At 42.2% G+C, this 12,064-nt stretch overlaps 1 protein-coding gene across 1 annotated transcript in view; it reads left to right on the forward strand.

Annotated features, from left to right (window-relative positions):
* The first annotated feature begins 2,728 nt into the window (after positions 1-2,728).
* The window catches only part of SNTG1 (syntrophin gamma 1), a 312,873-nt gene continuing 303,537 nt past the window's right edge, over positions 2,729-12,064 (forward strand). The window contains exon 1 of the mRNA XM_015855564.2: positions 2,729-3,158. The gene's annotated coding sequence lies outside the window, so the exon portion shown is untranslated. The remainder of the gene's footprint in view (positions 3,159-12,064) is intronic.

A 12,064-nucleotide genomic window follows, 5' to 3' on the forward strand; every position in this document is an offset into this window, starting at 1 on the left:
GATTCTGCTTACAGACTGATTGTGTCCCTTTATCATTTTTTCAGGAACAGAACAAGACTTGTTATTATCTAAGAGTTAAAAATAAATCTTCATAATTCTAAAAGAGTATTTGTCAGCAAAGATCAACCATGCCTGGTTTCATGCCTTCATTTGCAGACTAGAGTGTATTTGATATTGCTGATGACTTCAAATTAGCAATGAACTAGGTTCTGTCAAGGAAAGAATAGGTAACAGGGATGAGTTCAGCTGTTCTAAGATGTGAGTGAAAACCAACTGCTGCAGTGATTTTGGATATAAGGGCTTTCCCATCACTCTTCAAATCCTCTACAACATCTTTTCTTATATGTTCATCTTAATTCTCCATTACTAAAGTAGGTTTTTTCCCCGTGCACTTTTTCTAGGCCTCAGTTTTCACCTGTTTGAATTCCAGATCTTCCCCGGTGAGGGTGCTGTAGAATGGACATACGCACCAGTGCAGATGGGTAAATGTAAGAATCACTGCCTACAATCAAAGTGAAGTATACTTTAGCCAGAAAGATTGGGTGCTGTAATGTTGCTAAATGGAAAGAGGACAAACAGTCTCTCATAGATAGATAGTCTGTGTAATTTTACAGAGGATATGATTTGCTTTCTTGTTGGGTGACATTTCTTTTTTTTCTTTCTCTTTCTCTTTTTTTTTTTTTTTTTGAACAATGCCATTTATTCTTTATGTTTAACCCTCACTCCCTCTTAACGCTTCTTCTCCTCTGTCCCTCCATCCACGTTAGTGACATTTGTGGTGTCAGTCCGCTAATGCTGCAGAACCTACCACAGATGGCAGCCCACTACTAGCTTGTTATCCAACATTTCTTAATGAAAATTGCACAGACAACACAAAAGCAATTCTGGCTCACCCACTCTGATTTTTAATGTTCGGTCATGTTCTGGTCCTGAAATATGATTTCTGCTGATGTAAGAATTCCGCGTTGTGTTTGCACTGCCTGAAGCAACAATGCAATACAAAACTAACCTTCTAATCTTGTTTAAAACTGACAGCCAGACATATTTCATACAATCATGTGGCATCAACTTTACAATGTTCGTGTGGTTTGTTAGAGTTCATCTTCAGCACATTCTGACTTCTAACAAAAGTTGTAACTGGCAGTAGTTGTATTGTAACTATGTGCTCTATAAACATGGTAAGAGTTTAAAAGATCTTGCCATGATAATTTTAACACCATTCTCTTGTAAAAATGAATCTTTCTTGCTTACACAGACTTACTCTTCATTGTGACATAGACAAAAGAGATGGGTCTCCAAGAAAGAGGAATTGGAAATCAAGTGTGGGATTGGGTCTAGCAGTTAATGGACTATTTGTATCCACTTGGTTTAAACACTGTGCTCTCAAGGGCTGCGTTGATCTTCTCCACAATGTGTGAGCACAGGGTTACAGTTCTATTTCCGTGTTTGACATGGAAGAGTTTTCAATCAATTACATTTCAGTTATTTCAATTCTCAGACGTGTGTTTAAATTATCCCAGCTCTAATATATGTATTGTTGTAGTCATTTCTTTCCAGTCTTGTCAGGAGAACTGTCAGTTCACACCACTCAATCTTTCAGCAGAGCCACAAAAGGGCAGATAACTTGGTTAGCTCGTAGCTATCAAGAACTCTGTTAACATCAATCAGTATTAAGAAAAGAAGAAAAATAAGGATCTGTATCTCTAGATGAGAACTGAAGTACAAATCTGTTCAATTAGGCATGAAACTTATCACTGCATATTCTCATGCATTTATCAAGTCAACACTTAACTACATTCTTCAGAGCATCTGCATGTAGCTTTCACGAAGCTTTTAAAATCCTTTTCCCTCTCAATGGCTCACTGCACTTTATTGAAGTTAATATTTATAAAAGCGATTCAGAAGGAACACAAACATTTTCGTTTGCACCAGCTCTGTGGAAGAAGAGCACAAGATTCCTAAAGGAATTACAAAGCCTAAGAAACATGTGGAGACTAAAAGGGCGAGCAGAGCAGCTGCGGGAGAACAACGCTTAAGCTCCGTTCACCCGGCTTCCGATTGTGACCACCCTCCGCTCGGCTATAGCGCAACACGTGGATGCGGATAAGGCCACGGCTGCTCTCACCACCCCGCCTGGCAGAGCCCCCCGACGACCTCTTCAGCCCCAAGCCGGGGAGGGGCAGCACCGTGATTCCTCCCCCGCGCCCGCAGCCAGCGCAGAGAGGCGGCTCCCCGGGGTTCCCTTTTTTCTCTCCCGAGGTTTATTTCCCCGCTCTGTGCCGCCTCCGCCCCGCGGTAGCATTGCGCTACGGGGCGCTGTGTGCGGCAGCCGCCCCGCGTTGAGCCCCGAGCAGGGGCCGGGAGCTGACTCCAATGAGCGGGGATGTCGCACCCGGGCCGACAGAGACTCTGTGAGAATCATAAACCCATCACAACACTGAGATAGGGATCGATATGTTTTCTCTCCGGCAAGCGGGCGCTCTGTACCCGCTCAGTAGAAACTGCACGGGAAGTTTGAAGCGGGTGGGAGGAGGGCAGCATCCCTTCTCCGAACACTGCTCCCGGCTTCCACGCGTCCCGGCGAGCTCCAGCTCCGCCACAGGGGACGGCTCGGGGGAGGGCCGCACGTCAGCATCGGTGGGGCGGCGTCACAGAGCGCCCCGGGAGCGGCGGGCGGGGGTCCCGGGCGGGGCCGGCATCGCCGCGGCGGGCTGCGGCCGCGGTGGCGGCGGCGCGCCGCCTCGCCTCTCCTCTCCTCGCTTCGCTTCGCCTGGCCGCTCGCCGCCGCGGAGGGGCGGCGCTGCCTCCCCGTACTCCCCCGCCCGGCGCCCCGCTCCGTCTCCGGGAAGGGCGCGGGGAGCCCCTCGTTGCCCCTCGGCGCAGCGGAGGAGTTGAAGCCGGCGGCGGCAGATCGGTGTGATGCCGTGTTAGCCCCCGGAGGGAAGGAGCACGAGTGGCCGGGGCTGCGGCTGGCATCATGGGCACCGGGCTCGGGGGCGCGGCGGACGGGCTCCCTGCGCGCTCCTAGTGAGCCCGGAGATGTGCCGGCGCCCGGGGGAAATATTTTGGAAATAGCACGGAGCGGTCCGAGGAGGACGAGCGGGGACACCCCGTTTCACCAGCTGAGAGGAGGTCGCCCGGCGGTCGTGTACTGGCAAGTAAGAGCTCCTTTTCTTTCATGTTTTTATTTTAATATATATATGCATATATATTTTTTCCTCCCCGCATCTCGAGTGACTTCTTGCAGCTGTTGGTTGCCTGCACCGGGTTTGGAGTTCAGTCTCCCGGCAGGCTGGGCTGGGCTGCAGGGGAGCGCGGTCCCGCATCCCAAAGGTACGCGCTGCACCGCGGTGCCGGGGGAGCACTGGGTGCGGGGAGCCCGCTTACAGCTGCAACAAATGGTGACTTACAGGAATTAGTGTGAAATGCCTTTTCCTTTCTGCTGGGCTGTAACTCAATTGTAGGAGACTCTTAATTGCTTTCTGGCAGCGGCAGGCTGCGTGTGAGCGTTTCAGATCCTGTCAGGGATTAAGATAGCAAAGCTGGAGTTTTGATTTTGATGCTTTTAACTTTCTGGTGTCCTACCTGGGCATTTCCTCTGAGGTGCTTTTGCTGTGAGGATATGGTTTATTCGGTCTTGTTTGTTTGCTTGCTTTCACCCGTGGCTACCTATTATCGTACTTGGCAGTGCCATGAAACAGAAAGTTGACCGTGACATGTTCAGGATGCAGAGCATGGGCAGCAGGCAGGGGGCTAATTCTGCTCCTGGAGGAACTCCACAGGAACAGGCCCAGGAGTCTGTGATCTCCTGCTAAAACCTCAAAGAGCTCTGAACAGACCTGTCACGCTGCAGAGGACAAACCCTCCTGTTCACTGTTCAGCACAGATAGTGTTTAAGCTAACAACCTGCTTTCCCCTATCTACAAAGCACCTGCCTGTGGAATGCAGGGGATAGAGAAATGATTCCTGTGCCAATTTGGGAGCAGACAGAACTTCAGACTACGTTTAATTAAGTTTGCTGGTATTGATTTCTTTAGCATCTTCTTTCTGAGCCTGAAAACTACAATTCTGTACAGTGACCTTGATGCACGTTCTGTTCGAACACAGGAGTATCACAGAATAAAAGCAGTTATACAGATTTATAGTTCAGCTCTGACACTTCACTAAGAGCTCTGGCAGCGCCAGTTGAACGCAGTAGTTTCAGCAGAGGTATATGGTGTGTGTACAGGCTTGGAGAAATAGCTCACCCACAGGGTAGAAATAAGTTGTGGTCTTAGAAGCTCTTGCAGAAATGTCAGCATGCATGAAACATCTGAGGAGTTTGGGATATTTCTTTTTCTAATCAGAGAGATCTGTAGCAAAAGATGTTTGGGGGCAGTCTTGGAGCTCTTCAGGTTAAGGCACATTGCTTTGCTGACAGGAGCAGATCTTCTAATGGGCTGCAACAGATGTTTTTACATAGATGCTAAGCTAACTGGATTAAAAGCTGTTGACTTGCCAGTAACTAACTCGAGTTTATAGCAGAAAGATAAAGTAAGCCTTTCCGGTAACTGGACGGAGCTCCCTGTGGGTTAGAAGGCAGAAGGGAATGTCATTTGTTTCAGTGCAATTTCAGGATAGCTTTCCTGTGGTTTGTATTTCTAACTGCCTGAAGATACAGTGAAACACAATTAGAATAACTGTTGAAAGATATTGGGACACGAATCAATCCATTACTTTAAACAGCTTCTGCGTCATATCAACAAAGTACAATTTTTAACAAAGTGCTCTTCAGTTTTGTTGTAGTAATTCCTTCCTCTGTTGCAGAGTGGCAGGCTTTCACTAGGCATGTGCAAGGGAGAACACGAAACAGTGAAGAATGCACTGATCTGAATTAATTTGGGCTATGTAATGTAGTGGCGATTTCCACAATTAATATAATTAACTGCTTACAGTTGATTCTATAAATAAGTGGGTTTTAAAAATAGTGTCAGCTTTGTCACTCCTGATACAGATTATGGAGCCCTTTTATTTCTTTTCAGTTCTTCAAATTAATCAAACGCTATACTCGTTCTTTGCCTCAAGAGGAAGAAAACATAATTTACTGATATATCATTTGGCTTTTGCAGTATCTTGCCCAATAGCTATGAGATAATCTAATGAAGGTCCTCGTCACCGAATTAAAGAACATGCTGCTCTAGACTTTCACTTACAGAGAAATTATTGTTACATGGCTGAAGAACCAAGTTTTCACAGAATCTAGTAGAAAAAGGAAACCTTTCTTTTTATGCTGGGGACTTGAAAGGGGGAAGGTAGAACATGAGGTCTTTAAGGATAAAATTACAAAGCAGTGACTTCTAAGATACTGATCAAAACCCTTTATCTTCAGATATTTTCTTTATCTTTGATTTGGAACTTTTCCACATACTTCAGTTTAAATTATGTATAGTTCTTAATTTTAAAAACTAGAGAATGTCCATTGTACCATTTACTGTAAAGCTCTTTCAAGCCTTCTCTCTAATGTGCTTTATCACAGTTTGCTTGTACCTTTTTCAATTAGAGATTTCCAAAGTACAGCACGTTCAACTCTGTGGCAGGGATTTTTATTATAATGTTATGCAGATCTTTTTAATAGAGAGGATATTGACTTGATTCAGAGATTTCAGGTTAAGATATTACATTTCTTTCCTAATTTTTTCTCACCATATTTGCTCAGATGTGCTGTTTGGCTTGTCACGCATAACTTGCATCAACTGACAGAAAGCCCTGTAAGCAAAATTAAACATTATCAACAGTTCAGTAAGGTTTTGCTTGTCAGTCCAAAACAGATGACTATGTTTTTTTCTATGATTCTTAAATATATAAATATATTTATATTTATAAAATAGTTTCTTCTCAGTTCTTCACTCTGTATTTCTCAGAAAAGCACCATTTCTTCATGCTTGTAACTTAGCACTGGTCCTTGTGTCTGAGCCACCATGAACACTATCAGTATTCCTTACCAATAGCCATCTCCAGGTTTGCTTGCATGCACTGTTAAAAAGGTAAGGAGTTGTAGCAAAAAAATAAGTGTTAGATAAGTTTAACATGCAGTCTTTCATGGCCCTTCTCATGGCTGTGCTTTCGGTTAAGTTTTCCAGCAAGAGACCTGAATGTGGGTGGGTTGAATCCCAATTTAAGTCTGCTGCATCAACGTGTTCTTCTGACAGTCTGCTGTGACATTGGCTCAGCATGACTATACAGCTGACCTTCTGTATTTACCTTGAGTTTTACCTGCCACAACTAGAGGAGTCTGAAAGTCTTTTTGCCATTGCGGCTAACCTGATTTTTCTGCATTCCTGTTGCAGATCAGAGAAAGGAGAGAAAGCACTCATTAAAAAAAAATAGAATAGATTATACCTCAAATATACTGCTCTAATCTACACCAGGGGATGCAGTGGAGACACTGTTAGTGATATTTGCATATATAGTCATTTTCTAAAGGGAAGGACCTGTCCATCTTCAGAGACTGATATAATAGGTGACAGTATCTACTCACTACAAAGAAGAGGAGCTATGTAATAAGGAAGCAAAGCTTTTCTTCATTGTGCAGTTCTGATATGGTTGTCACTGTCATTTGCAACTATGAGCTTTATCTTCAGTAATTAGCTGAAGCTGGCCAAAAGGGGTGGCATAAAGATGTGTAATGAATCTAGAGGAACAGAAGCTAAGGGCTGGATTTTTTCTTGAGGACTTTCTGTTTTTGATTTACTAAGTAAATATTTTTGCCCTCAGAATAAATTTGGATGTTTCCAGGTTGGAACAAGACTTGAGGTAGAGCTCATCTCTGACACTGGTGCTTGCAGGGTTTATTTTAGTGGCCACTGCAGTTCCTGTGTGAGATATGGTTGAGGTTAAGGGCTGTGAAGGAGCTTACAGTTTCAGCTACCATGTACTCAACTGATTGTTGTCAATTGATAATCCTGCAGGTAGTTATAATCTAGATCTAATCTCAAAATGACTGGATTTATTTATTTATTTGATGTATTTGCTACTTGTTCTTAGGTTTAAGTGTTCCTCGCCAGGTCTGATGAAAAGCAAGCATGGGAAAGTCATCAGCAACATTTGTTTTTCTTTCTGTCAGAAATTAAAAGGATGTTCAAATCTTTCTGTACAAATGATAGAATCAAAGGGCAGGACAAGTTCCTTTCTTTAGTATAAATGTTATTTCATAATTTTTTATTGAGCTTAGTGTAAAATGTTCAGTGATTTCAACAGGAATAATACCATTCTATTGGAACTCTTATCAGAGTTTGATATTCATCCATCATTATCACTTAGTCATTATCACTGGCCTTTCTATAAAAATATGGATTCTTAATTGCATAATTGTTTCTGAAATTCTTTTTGTGAAATGCTTTGTTGTTTCTAAATATATCATCACTCAAAATTATGTGAGATGGCTTTTTTCTGGTCATCTACATGGCAGAATGTTTTAATTGACTATTTTAACAGTTGTGAATAACGAACTGTATGTTTCAGCTTCTGCAACACAAATGGGCATTGATTTTCTTGGCTTGCTTTTGACCCCTAAAGAAGTAAAGCAATTAGAATTATGTTTGCATCTCCTCTCTCTCTTATCATTTCATATATATTATAAACAGACTTTGAGAACTGATGTACACTAATCAGATTTTTTTTTTTTTTGAGTGAAAAAGGCTGCGAAAATCAATGGCCCTGCATTTGTCTTGTAGCTCTAGATTTCATCACACACAGCTGTCTGCCTGTGTGTATTATCAGTTGGTATCACAGCTGAATATCCCTAAATGCAGCAGAATTCACAAACAGCTCTTTCTACACCTGTTTTAACCAGTTATTAAATGGCAAACATTTATGAGGCAATATATAGAGGGTCGATCCATGCAGAGTGCTTCTTGTTATGTAGTAAAATACACACCAGTGCGTGCACTGAGATCTTCATTGGGGATAGATTTATGAATAGCAATCAGTGTCAGGCCTATGAGCTTTAAAAACTGGAGTGTCTTCATTCTAATTCTTTATTTTTCTCTTTTTATGGAACAACTTTATGAACACAGAGGGTAATATATAATAAAAAGAACTCTTTTCAAAATCAGCATTAGGCTTTAATAATGAAGAATAAATTTAAAAGCAAAGTGGTGCTGTAGTTCCAAGAAACTGGAGTGGTTAATGCACTATGAATATGGCATGATTGGCTGCTGTCAGGGGCACAGTTAGTAGCAGGGTTCCCCTGTTGGCAAACTAAACATCTCTATTAATATAAGTGCAAAAATTACTGCACTGCCTTTTCAGTTGAAGCAGTTTCTCAGTAAAATACAGTGACATAAATGAAATATATATATATATATAATTTTCTTGGAAAAGCTTACTGGTAGACATTTCTAAGGAAAATATATAGAAAATGTATATAGAAATATGACAGCACCTGAAGTTTATCACCCTTCATTTTTCTTTAAATCACTGAAATTAGGAAAAACATTCCTGAATAACTGAATGCACAAATATACCATGCCATTAGTATTTCAGCTAGTTAATTCTTAAGCATCAGTAGTAAAGGCTTATAACATGCTTCTTTTCACAAGTTACTGTTTTAAGTAATTAGGAGGTTGTCTAGTCTATTTGCTCGAGATGTCTTAATTAAGTTTATCTAAATTTCATGTTATTAATCTGTTTTATGAAGCAACTTCCATTTTTACTATATTCAATAGCTTTCTCCTGAGATGATGCGTATCTTACTGATCACTTATTATACATTCTTTGTGCTGTATTACTCTGTTCCCAATACCATTTATATAGCTGTTTTTTGTTGTTGCTGTTGTGTTGTTTTGTTTGTTTTTGCAATGTTTTCTTGTGGTTTTTGTTTTTTAGGAAAAGCTTTATTTTTTTGAAACTGCATTCACTGCATCCTTTGATTAATGGAGAAACCCAGTTGTTTGTGGTAATTAGATATTTATCATGGTGCTCATACACAACATGCTCTTTCATGTACCTCTTAATTTTTTTAACATCTTCATAATGCAATTACAATATTTTTTCCTGAAATTAGAATTTCATGGTTAATGATCTGCATTTCTTATTCACTTCATATAGTACAGTTTGCATCCCACTCATTGTTTTCTCAAGTCCAAGCTTCTGTAGATTTTTGTGCTTTGCTTCTGTGTGTTTATATACAACTGTTTATTAATATTTATATGCTATTCTTTGTGTACTGTGTGTTTACAGGATTGCTCCCAGGGACTTTCCTCTTTGAAATCTGATTTTATTTTGGCTTGTATAATAGCTCTTCACAATTAGCTGCAGTTGCCTAACCTCAGCAAAGCCGTGTTTGTTTTTTTTTTGTTTTGTTTTTCTTTTGTTGTTTGTTTTTTGTTTTTGTTTTTTTTTTTTTTTTGTGGAAAAGCATTTTGGGAAATGGGAAAACAAGAAATGCTGGGGATTGGTTCTCTTTGGGAAATTCTAAAAACACAGTCCAGCATCTGGCAGAGAAGGACCTGGAGGTTCTGATGGACGAGAAACTTAATGTGAGAAAGCAGTGTGCTCTTGCAGCTTGGAAGGCAAACGGTATCCTGGGCTCCATCAGGAGAGGGGTGGCCAGCAGGGACAGGGCAGTGATTCTCCCTCTTTACTTTGCTCTTGTGAGGCCCCATCTGTGTACTGTGTCCAGGTATGGAACCCTCAGTACAAGAAAGACATGGAGCTATTGGGAAGGGTCCAGAGGAGGGCCACGAAGATGATCAGGGGACTGGAGCACCTCCCCTATGAGGACAGACTGAGGGAGCTGGGCTTGTTCAGCCTGGAGAAAAGAAGGCTGCGCGGTGACCTCATTGCAGCCTTTCAGAACCTGAAGGGAACCTATATCCAGGAGGGGAGTAAACTCTTTGAAAGGGCTGATAATAGCAGGACAAGGGGAGATTGATTTAAGTTGAAAGAAAATAGGTATAGGTTGGATGTTAGAGAAAGTTCTTTACTGGGAGAGTGGTGAGGTCCTAGAACAGGCTGCCCAGGGAGGTTGTGGCTGCCCTGTCCTTGGAGGTGTTCAAGGCTAGGCTGGATGGGGCACTGGGCAACCGGATCTAGTAAATGTGGAATTTTGGTGGCCCTGCCAGGCAGGGGGGTTGGAACTTCATGAACCTTGAGATCCCTTCCAACCTGGGTTATTCTGTGATTCTGTGTGATTCTGTGATCTACACAAATTAGTTGGGATCTTCTTTCTCTTTGTGCATTATATACAGATTTTTTAATATATTTTTATTTATTTATTTATTCAAATTTCTTCTTTATTTTCACGCTTCATTCTGAGCTCCTCTGTCCCGCCACACCTCTTCCTGATCCCCCCTCCCTAAGGAAATAATGACTTAAGTGTATAGTTGGAATTTCTTAAAAATGAGTTTTGGAAGAGGGTCTGTGACACTGTAGACCTGATTACATCAGACTTGCAGGAAATAAATATGCTTCCTGGTCCAGCCTTGTTCTATTGCTGCTGCACTGTCTCTAGAGAAAGCTGCTAATGTACCACAGATCATAATCTTAAAATAATTGATGTACAACTATTGCTTTTACCATAAATAAAATGGGAAATTCTGTAAAGCAAGATACTAACATGGAGATTGGCAGATATGTTTAGTTATGGAAAAGGTCTGTCAGTTAGAGATATGTTATGCTAGAGAGGTTGTGGTTGCCCATCCCTGGTGGTGTTCAAGGCCGGTTGGATGTGGCCCTGGGCAGCCTGGTCTAGCATTACGTGTGGAGGTTGATGGCCCTGCCTGTGGTGAGTGGAAGGGGGGCTGGAGACTCGTGATCCTTGACATCCCTTCCAACCCAGGCCATTCTGTGATTCTATATGCAGAGTCCTCAGATTCCTGATTGACAGGGATGGGGGTGATAGTAAAACTTAGGAAATGTTTTAAATATCAAGGGATCCCATCCTTGAATACTTTTTTAAAGGGAATCTCATCTGGTGAGATGGAATGGCCAGTGGAGTAGGAGAACATTCTATTCCATAAAAGTCATCTGGCAAAGGTGTGAACCTTCAGTCCCTCAGCTGCTGGATCTGGTGCCTGATGTGTTTGCAAGAACCTACGAGATATGCGTATGTCCTGGTTTCAGCTGGTTAAGAGCAGGCTGAAGTGCTGGTTGTTGCTGAGTGATGGGAGGCCAGCTGTGCTGGCACAGCTGCTGCCATGATGATGGGAGTAGGGGTGAGGTGGGGTCAGTGCTGGTGCCAGAATGAGGCTGGGGTTGTTTTGTGCCATGTGGCACCACGCAGTGGGGTGTGAAGCTGCGGGTTGGATGGGGCCTGATTGCTACATGGGGTGCTGTGTGATGGTCAGTGCAGTGAGTCCTTGTGGTTATATGTGTTACTCTTGGCTTTGTAAGCAGCTTTTGTCTCAGCCTGCTAGTTCTATTTTCTTGACAGTTCTCTCTCCAATCCCACTTTGGGGCAGTGTGAACAGCTGCGTGGTGTTCAGCTGCTGACGGGTTCTTGGGGCAGTGGAGAAGTACTTTGGGGGTGAAGTAGGAGCTCATACAACATTTTTTTACTAGTTCTTTATTTCAACCTCAAGAATCCGGTGGTTTCAAGTGATACTGTGTAGTTAGATGTTATGACTGGAGTGATCTGGACAAGTAGCTGAGAAGCTCTTAGGTCTCTGAAAATAAGTTTGGGGAATTTATAGCTCGGTACAGCTCCTACTAGGAGTGTCTTTTGATGGCCTTGCCCAGTGTTCATTTGCAGTTGTTTAAATTCTTAAATGTTATGAAAAGACATGATGCCTGCCCTTCCTAAAGAAAAAATATAGCAGAGAAAAATCAGGTTTGTTTCCTAGTGACTAATGATAGGAAAAGTTTAAGACCTGATGTGAAGTGCTGCATGAGAAATACCCACAGGCTGTGTGTGCCCTGTAGTACTGAGGGGGTAAGCTATAGTAACTTGTTGTCATAAGAAATCATAGTCAGGAACTTACCCTTTTATGCAGGTGAATGTATCTATATGTGGTTTCTTAGGAGAATGAGGTGTGATACAGCTACTGACCTTAGAGGTTATAAATGTTCATGCAGGGAGAAATTA

Source organism: Coturnix japonica, chromosome 2 (genome assembly GCF_001577835.2).
Source record: "Coturnix japonica isolate 7356 chromosome 2, Coturnix japonica 2.1, whole genome shotgun sequence".
NCBI classification, from domain to species: Eukaryota; Metazoa; Chordata; class Aves; order Galliformes; family Phasianidae; genus Coturnix; species Coturnix japonica.